Genomic DNA, 9,878 nt, shown 5'->3' on the forward strand with positions numbered 1-9,878 from the left:
GAAAGTTACAGGAAAACGTCAAAAAACAGGAGAGGCCGCTTTACATGCTGAGAGACAGGTATACATCAAAACGGCTTTAAATTCAGCAAAGAAATTTACTACCTAAAACAGCCCTACAATACAGGAGGTACATTCCGTTGAGCAAACACACACACACACACACACACACACACACAACTTTCTTGTAAATGTGAACGTCCACCAGTTGCCCACGAGTTGAGTGGAGTTGCCTTTTTCCCTAAGGAAAGGTGCACACAACCAAGTAGAAGAATGAAAAGAAACTCAGTAGCTTCAAATAAAGTTGCTGTTTAAAAAAAAAAAAAAAAAAAAGAAATCCCACCTGTCACCAGGAGGACCGGAACTGCTCAACTCCACCATCCAACTGTATTTTTAGTTTTTACCTCAGCAAGCAGCAATGTAATTTATATTTGGTAAGCACACTGATTTCCTGAAAGGCCAAGATCAATCAAAAAAAAAACCGGATTAACTCTCTCTCTCTCCGCCACCCACTCCACAATGAAAGCTACAAGCAGAAGGGGAAGAGTGACCTTAAAAACGTCCCCACAGCCAGGGAACAGAGGCAGAACCGACTGAAGCACACATCCTCGCCGGAACAGAAGAAAACTTCCACATAAGCAACACTGCGACACGGAGGTGGGGCCAGGGCTTTAAAAGCAAAGTCGGCCCCACGGGGACGGACGGAATGAAAAGCAAAGCTGCGGTGAAGAAGAAGAAAAAAAGAAAGAAAGAAAGAAAGAAAGAAAGAAAGAAAGAAAGAAAAAGAAAAAAAGAAAAAAAAGAAAAAAAGAAAAGAAAAAAAAAGTTAGAAGTTAGAGACGTAGCGCAAGGAAAGACCAGACTCCTGTACCTCTGCCAGCTTCACCCACCGCCCCCTCCAGAACCTGACACGCGGGGCGAGCGCTCCAGAAAGGCTTCAACTCCAGGCAGGCGGCTGCCAGCAACTTTCCCAGAAATGAAATGACAACAAGAAGCCGGATGATGGCAGGGAGGGGAGGGAAAAAGATCAACAAACAAACAAACAAACAAATAAATAAAACAAAAGCAAACAAACAAAAATGGACAGGTTGCTCATACTGAGGGAGCTGGCGGAAATCTCGTAGCTGGCTCAGCGGAGGAGATGCAAATAACAGCATCTTTACCGACTGCCTCCTTACACGGTGTCCCAATTAAACGTACGCCCCTCTCACATGTTAACAACCCAAAAAACAAAGCCCCGGCGCTGGCGACGTTTCCGCCTCAAAGGCAACCCGGACGGGCGCAGGTAGGTCAACTCCCAGCCCACTTTGCCCCCGTAGGTCCATACCTTAATATCACGCTAATAAATCATGCAGGCGGCTCGCTGGGGCGCGCTGTGGGTCTGGCACTCTGATAAGCGCCTCACACGCCCCGTTTCACGGAACCCTAACAGCCCCAAGAGGCAGCAGCCGCGTTAGCCCCTTTCCCCGACCTACACACACAAAGAGTTGAAGGGACTTGCCGGAGAGAGTGGCGCGGGGACTGGCACCCGAGCGAGGCACCTGGGCCGCGCTCGGAGGCACCGCGCCCCGGACCCGGCGGGGGGCACGGCGCGCTCGGGGTCTCGGGGTCTCGGGGTCCCGGGGACTCGGAGCAGGCCCCCGCCCGCCGCCCCTGGAACAACTTCGGCGTCCCCGCGCGCGAGGAGGAATCGCCAAAGGCGGCGTGGCACCTGTTTCTGGCCCCAGCAAGGGGTGGGGGAGCGGGGGCTGCCGGGCTGCAGGCCGCGGGGCGCCCCGAGGCGGGGGAGCGGGGGGGGGGGCGCGCGAGGACCCGCCTCCTCCGGGAAGGCCCCGCGGGCGGGACGGAGGCCCGGGCACGAAGGCCGGGCGCGCGGGCCCGCCGAGGCCTAGGCCCCACCCGCCGCCCCCCTCCCCGCGGCCGCGGCGCCCGCGCGGGCCCCGCCAGGCCCGGCCCGGCCCGGCCGCCTCACCTGGCTGCTGCCCCGAGCTCGTCCCCCGGCCGGCGGTCCTGGGCGGCGGCGGCGGCGGCGGCTGCGGCGGCTGCGGCGGCGGCGGGGGCGGCGAAGAGGGGAAGGAGGAAGGAAGAAGGGAGAAGAGGAAGGGAACGGCGGAGGGAAGAGGCGGAGTGGCCGCGGAGGAGGCGGGCGCCGCCGGGCCGGGGGTCAGAGGAAGGGGGAGCCGAGCCAGACGCGGCGGCCGCCGGCGCAAACGCTGAAGAGCCGCTCCGGCGCCCGCAGCCCCGCAGGAAGTGACGGGGGAGGGGCCTGCGCCCGCCCCCGGCCCCCGCCCGCCTCCATGCCCGGCCCCACCCCCACCCGCGGCCCGAACCACAAGTCCCGGCGGGCGCTGCGAGGGCGCCTGCTCTCGCAAGGCACTCCGGGAGCCGTGGCGGGATGGGGCCTGGTCGGTCCTGGGTCTCGGCGGCCCGCCCTGGCCCCCGGGGCCAGCTGGGAGTTGTAGTTCTGCTGGGAGTTGAGGGCTCCCCACTGGACGCGCAACGAGGCTGGGCCGGCCTTCTTAACTCCGCCCGCCCCCCCCGCCCCCATCGTCCTTCGCGTTTTCTACGCTGTCCTTCCTTTTCTCCCGCCTCCGGTCCTTCTTTCCCTCCTTCCCTTAGTTCCTCCTAACGTAAATGTTTATCGAACCCCCTGTTGTGTGCAAGATATTGCTCCAAGAGTTGAGAATATAGAAATGAACAGACAAAAAGCCCTGCCCTCATGGAGCTTACGTTCTAGTGACGGTGAAGCTCGTAATAAATAAAATCGGTCATTGTTATAGTCAGTGAAAGGGCGAGAAGTGCCAGATTGCTATTTCTTTGACCCAGCTCTGGATAAACTAAGTGGTTTTCAGCAGCACGCCTAGACAGGGGTGGGGCGTGGGGGGTTAATGGTGGAAAATTTGGGACCTCTAGAATCCACGCTCAGGAAAGAATAATGCGCGCATTGTGAGAGGTGCAGCAAACAGAGGAAGAGCTGCTGATGGGTCTTCTTTCCTGCTCAATCTGGAACAGCTTCCCCACTATTTATTTATTTATTTATTATTTTATTTTATTTTATTTTATTTTATTTTATTTTTTATTTTATTTTATTTTATTTTATTTTATTTTATTTTATTTTATTTTATTTTATTTATTTTATTTTATTTTATTTTATTTTATTTTGCTTCCCCACTATTTAAAAACAGTTTCTGGGATCCCTGGGTGGCGCAGCGGTTTAGCGCCTGCCTTTGGCCCAGGGTGTGATCCTGGAGACCCAGGATCGAATCCCACGTCGGGCTCCCAGTGCATGGAGCCTGCTTCTCCCTCTGCCTCTCTCTCTCACTGTGTGCCTATCATAAATAAATAAAATAAAAAATAAAAAAAAACAGTTTCTTTTTTTTTTTTTAAGATATTTATTTATTCATGAGAGACACAGAGAGAGAGGCAGAGACACAGGCAGAGGGAGAAGCAGGCTCCATGCAGGGAGCCCGATGTGGGACCCGATCCCCGGTCCCCAGGATCAGGCCCCAGGCCCAAAGTGGAGCTAAACCGCTGAGCCATCCGAGGCTGCCCCAAAACTGTTTATTTTCTGTCTCTGCCTATTTTACTCAGTATCTTTCTATCGAACCATTGCTCAATCTTTATTGCCAAGGCAATACAGTTTAATCTGCTTAAGTTCATGATAGGAGGTCCTGTGGCTGAAGGGGCCTCTCCAAACATGGCTCTGGGGTCTTGCCCCCATCTCAGAGGACACTTTTCTCTGGACCAGGCCTCCTAACTCTGCTTCTTGTAAAATGATTGAATGTCAGGACACCAAAAACTGTTCAAGGACTTTCACTGTCCAGTTACCGCCTAAGTGGTAAGCAACATTCAGATAATTCTCTAGCCTTCTGCTAAAGGAGAATTGTTTTCTCTTTCTAACTCCTAAGCAGTCTGGACCCCATAGGTCAGTTGGGTAAAGGTGCAGACACAAAGGAGTTTTTTTAAACTCAAAGCTGAGGTCCCTTCACAATCTCTTCAAAGGTGTAAAGGTAGAAGAGGGTGTTCTGACCTGTTCTACTATCACCCATGGGGACCCAAGTGATGGATGGATGACTTCCAGTCTCATTTCCCTCCTTCCATATATTGAGGGGGAGATCCCTCTATTTTTCTTCTCCTAATCCCACCTTCAGATTTTATTCCACAACTTGGATCCTGATACAGCTGGGCCTCGGTTCCCCCTGTAGTTAAATAGGAACAATTTCCTATCTTGCCCAGTACGGTGTAAGACTTAGAGCTTGAAGGATCCCTTGGTGGCTCAGTGGTTTAGTGCCTGCCTTTGGCCCAGGGCGTGATCCTGGAATCCGTGGATCTAGTCCCACGCATGCCCTCCCTCCCCCCGCATGAATCCTGCTTCTCCCTCTGTGTCTCTGCCTCTCTCTCTGTGTCTCTCATGAGTAAATAAATAAAAATCTTTAAAAAAAAATACTTAGAGTTTGATATCCTGTCTCATCTTACTCATCTGAAGAGTGATAGGACTCTCTTTAGAGTTGTGAAGTTTTAAGTGTGCTGCTCTGAGCAGCCTAGGCTACAGTCTGCTCTTGCTAGGATTGATCATGTGTCGTTCTCATGTGTCATTCAGGGGTCACATGTTCTTAGGGTACTGCCTCCGCCTTCCTCCCCTCAACCCCTAACAATCACTGATCTTTTCAACAACTCCATAGTTTTGCCTTTTCCAGAAATGTCATATAGAGTCATGCAGTCTTTTCAGATTCACTTCTTTTACTTAATAATATATGAAGTTTCCTCCATGTTTTTTCATGGCTTGATATCTCTTTTTCCATTTTTTGTAATAGATACATAGATAGTACCAAGTATAATTTTTAGGTAAAAGGCAACTTCTCACAGGGTTTTTATATGATTTGCATGTTCCCATTCCTTATTACAAATACATATAATTTATCCTCTAGGAAGGAACACACAGAATTCAGTGTAATTTACTTAATGGTCACAGTTTCTTATTTCCATCTTCATCTCTAAGAAAAAAATCCCTTATTATTTGGCAAGAGTCGAGAAGTCTACAGCCCTTAGAAGAGAATTTGACTCACAATACAAAAAGAGAAAGCAAATCTAAGTGGCCCATTCTAAACCCAGCCAACCCCACAGCAAACCTATGCTTCACTTAAATATAATTCCTTGTTTACACAAAGTGAATTCAGAGTCTTTCTCAAAAAACAAGGAGTACTGAGAACCGCTAGGGACCACCTGAACCTGAAGGGATCATATGTATTGTCTGACTGATTTCTAGACCTGTGCTTGATGTCTGCTGACCTGATGGAAAAACAAAAACAACTCTTCCCCCTCTAAAGCCCCCAAGGAGTATTAAATCTTCAGCTTGTTGTTTTTCTTCCTTTTTCTTTCATCCGTGTTTTTAGTTTTAATTAGTTGGTACCATTCTAACACCTTACATAATAATCTGGGTTTGAGGGGCACCTGGGTGGCTCAGTTGGTTAAGCATCTGCCTTCAGCTCAAGTCATGATCTCAGGGTCCTGGGATGGAGCCCACATTGAGTTCCCTGCTCAGCGGAGCAGGGGAGTCTGCTTCTCCCTCTCCCTCTGCTCCTCCCCCCTGCTTGTGTTGTCTCTCTCAAATAAATAAATAAAATATTCAAAAAAATTATGGTAATAATAATAGGTTTGGTATAATCTCTAAAAATGAGGCAGATTTGGCTGCACAGAGCACACAGAGTGGCAGCCTGCGTGGCCTATAGATGGGCACATTCTTTTCATCTCACTGCAGTCCCCACCCTGCCCATGTCTCTCTTTTATGTTATTTTCCCTTCCTGTTGGCATTTAAGTTTGCCATGCCTGGACTACTGTGTAACTGCATGGACTGAATGCTTTTATGTGGAGCTGAAGACTTGTCAAAGAATCTCCAAATGCAACTGTGATAAGTATAGGAAGGAAAGGTACATGGCATGAGGGCATTATAAACCCAGGAAAGGTACATGGCATGAGGGCATTATGAACCCAGGTTTCAAGGTTTAGGGACGGTGCATGAGGAAGCATTGTAGCTTCAGCAAAGATCTGAAGGATATGTACAGGCTAACTAGGCAAAAGGGGTACAGGAAGGATTCCAAGTAGGAGGAAAAGATGTACAAAACCATGCTGCCCAGATGCTTGTAACTATTGCTACAAAACAAATCACTTCCAAATTTAGTGGCTTAAAAGAACACTGATCAGTTCATCATCTCTCATAGATCTATGGGTCAGGAATTTGGAAAAGAGTTTGGCTAGGCTCTCCTAACTTGGGTTTCTAATGTAAAGCTGGACTACTGAATGATAGAGCACCTGGGGGCTGGCTGGGCCTCTCCCTCTTCTTGGGGCCTCAGAGACTGTCCATGTGGTCTCTGTATGGGCTACTTTGGGCTTCCTCACAGCATGGCTGCCTCAGGGCTGTCAGATTATTTACACCATGGCTGAAGGCTACAAGGATGAGTGTCCCAGAGAGCAAGGTAGAGCTGCATTTACTTTATAGCCTCAGACATCATACAGAGTCATGTCCACTGTAGTTTCTTGGCTGTAAATGAGACGTAAGCCTGTCCAGATCCAAAGAGAGGGGAATTAGACCCTACCTCCTGATGAGCAAGTGTAAATGGCAGGTCTGGAGCTCAGAGGGGAGTCAGAGAGATGTAATGTGTGAGTGAGTAGCATTTGAGAGGTACTTGAAGCCTCAGGTGTGGATGTTAGTAGGATGTTAACACCTGACAAATTACCTCTGCTCCATCCTCATAGCTCCTTAGCAGAACTTTGCACCCTTATAATTATTCAATTATCTGCTGACTTTCCTCTGTTTAGCTAGGACTAGGTGATCAACTTCCATGAGGGCAGGGGCTCAGGCTGTCTTGATCATCATAGTGTCCTTAACCCCTAAGACAGTGCCTGGTACACATACATTTCCATCAGCTACTGAAGAACCACAGCCTGTCATATCTGCTGGAGTCCTTAAAAATACAAGGAACACCTGTAGGGTTGATTAGTGTATGTCAAAATCACCCATAGTATATGTTGCAAGGGCAAACCCAGTTGAGATCTACTTGCTAGTCTAGATGAGTAATTCTCATGATTATTTGAAGTAGACTGCTCCCCTGGGGCTACTTCAGTATCATAGAGGGACAGCATTATATCTTAGAAAATGGAATGACATTATTACATCTTGACATCATGATACATCTTGACATCATTTTTTGACATCATTTTTTGTTGAAAAAAGACGTCATTTACAAATCAATAAAAAAGAAAATTCCTAGGAATAAATTTTACAATAATGATACACAATCTATATGAAAGGAAGATTTAAATTCTACAGGATACAGAAAAAGACTTGAATAAATAGAAATATAAGCTATGTTCTTGACTAGCAAGACTCTACATCATTAAGATAGCAGACATTTATTTAGATCCTAATTAAAAAAAAAGACTTTGTTTTGGAGCTAGATTTTTCTTATGGAAAAATTAACAAGAAAGCATTTCTGAAAATGCCTGACCAAGTATTAAACATACTATCATGTCTTACTAGTTAAAACTGTTACAGGGGTGCCTGGTTGGCTCACTCAGTAGATCATGCGACCATTAATCTAGGTAGGGGTCATGAGTGTAAGTCTGACATTGAGCACAGAGTTTAAACAAACAACAAACAAACAATAACAATAACAAACAACTGTTAGGTACTAATGCCTAATTATTTCCACAAATTAGCAGAAGAGATTCCCAAATAGACCCAAACACAGGTAGGCATTCAGTATTAAACAAATCTGGTATTTCAAACTGATGAAGATAAGACAGATTTCATGCAATAAATGATTTGGGACAACTACAAAGCATCTGTGGAGAAAAAAGAGCTAAATACACACTTTATATCTTACACCTGGAAAAATGCCAAATGGATCCAGGATTTAAATGGAAAGAGGGAAACCATAAAAGTACCAAAAGAATTTCTGGGAGAAATGGAGAAGGCCTTTTGACTATAATTCAAAATTCAGAAGACTTAAAGAAAAAGATTGATACATTTGACTTCATGAAAATAAAATATAATCATGGAAAGCAAAAAAAAAAAAAGACAAACTGAAAAAAATTGCATCTCAAGCACACAAAGGCAAATTTTATTTTATTTTTTAAAAGTTTATTTATGTAATCTTTGCACTCAACATGGGGCTCAGACTCATGACTCTCAGATCAAGAGTCACGGGCTTCCTGACAGCCAGCCAAGCACCCCAGAAAGGCAAATTTTATAACATGTAAAGAATTATAACATGTCCTATGAATTACAAAAAAAGATTAAAAATAAAAAAAAAGATTAAAAATCAATTGAAAAATGGATAAAAATCAACAGACAGTTTACAGGAAAGGAAAAAGTAGTGATTCTTACAAATAATACCATGAGAGGTGCCTGGGTGGTGGCTCAGTCAGTTAAGTGCCAACTCTTGATTTTGGCTCATGTCACTGCTGTGAGATCAAGCCCTTCATTGGCTCTTCGCTAGGCATGAAGCCTGCTTAAGATTCTCTCTTTCCCTCTCCCTCTGTCCCCCTGCCAACTCTCTCCCTCTCTTAAAGAAAGAAAGAAGGAAAAAGAAGCAAGGAAAGAAGGAAGGAAGCCGGAAGGAAGGAAGGAAACCATAAATTCAAGGATATTAAAGTTTATAACAGCAAAAGTTTGGAAATAACATCAATGTCTACCTACCTAAGACTGGCTAAATAAAGTATAAGAAAATCTTACAATGGAATATTAATCATCAGGTTAAAAAAAAAAAGAATGAGGAGAGACATTGCAAAGAGGATGAGAAACAAGCTACAGACTTGGATAAAACATTTGCAAATCACATATCTAATAACAGATTTGTATCCAGAATACATAAAGAATTCTGAAGACTCAACAGTAAGAAAATAAAAACCCAAGGGAAAAATGGGCAAAAGAACCGAATAGTCACTTCACCAAAGAAATTATAGGGATGTGGGGATGTCTGGGTGGCTCAGCAGTTGAGTGTCTGCCTTTGGCTCAGGGCGTGATCCTGGGGTTCCAGGATCTAGTCACACATCTGGCTCCCTGCATGGAGCCTGCTTCTCCCTCTGCCTATGTCTCTGCCTCTCTCTCTCTCTCTCTCTGTCTCTCATGAATACATAAATAAATAAATAAATAAATAAATAAATAAATCTTTAAAAAAAGAAATTATAGGGATATGTGGGTGTCAAATAAACATGAAAAAAATGTCATTAGGGAAATGCAAATAAAACACACCACACACACAAAGAGATACCATTACATACCTATCAGAATAGCTAAAATAAAAATAAAAAAAGTAAACCAAAAACACCAAATAGAAGAATGAAGAGCAACAGGAATGCTATTCATTGCTGATAGGAGTGCAAAACAGTACAGCCACTTGGGAAGGTACTTGGTAAATTCTTATAAAGTTAAATATGCACTTGCCATACAACCCAGCAACTTATGTTCACATAAAGACCTTACACTAAATGTTTATAGTAGCTTTCTTCCTAACAGCCAAGCCTGGGAACAAACAATATGCCTTTCAGCAGGTTAACAGATAAGCAAACAGTGGTCTATCCACGCAACGGGACCTTATTCAGCAACAGGAAGAATAGATGTATTCATGAAACAACATAGATGAATCTTAATTGAATCAATATGAATGAAAAAAAATGAAACCCCAAAGGCTCCCATTTTTTTTTCCAGATTTTATATATTTATTCATGAGAGACACAGAGTGTCAGAGATATAGACAGAGGGAGAAGCAGTCTCCCTGTAAGGAGCCTGATGTAGAACTCGATCCCAAAACCCTGGGATCAAGACCTCAGCTGAAGGCATATGCTCAACCACTGAGCCACCCAGGCATCCCTGTTTGCTT

At 45.4% G+C, this 9,878-nt stretch overlaps 1 protein-coding gene across 6 annotated transcripts in view; it reads right to left on the minus strand.

Moving 5' to 3' along the window:
* Positions 1-2,219, minus strand: part of STAU1 (staufen double-stranded RNA binding protein 1) — a 54,335-nt gene extending 52,116 nt beyond the window's left edge. For 2 of the 6 annotated variants that reach the window (XM_038572552.1, XM_038572553.1), the window contains exon 1: positions 341-454. The gene's annotated coding sequence lies outside the window, so the exon portion shown is untranslated. Of the gene's footprint in view, positions 1-340; positions 455-1,969 lie in introns of those variants that run through there. The other 4 variants (XM_038572551.1, XM_038572561.1, XM_038572564.1 and 1 more) reach the window with 4 other exon arrangements.
* Between the last annotated feature and the right edge of the window lie 7,659 nt (positions 2,220-9,878).

Source organism: Canis lupus, chromosome 24 (genome assembly GCF_011100685.1).
Source record: "Canis lupus familiaris isolate Mischka breed German Shepherd chromosome 24, alternate assembly UU_Cfam_GSD_1.0, whole genome shotgun sequence".
In the NCBI taxonomy this organism is placed as follows: Eukaryota; Metazoa; Chordata; class Mammalia; order Carnivora; family Canidae; genus Canis; species Canis lupus.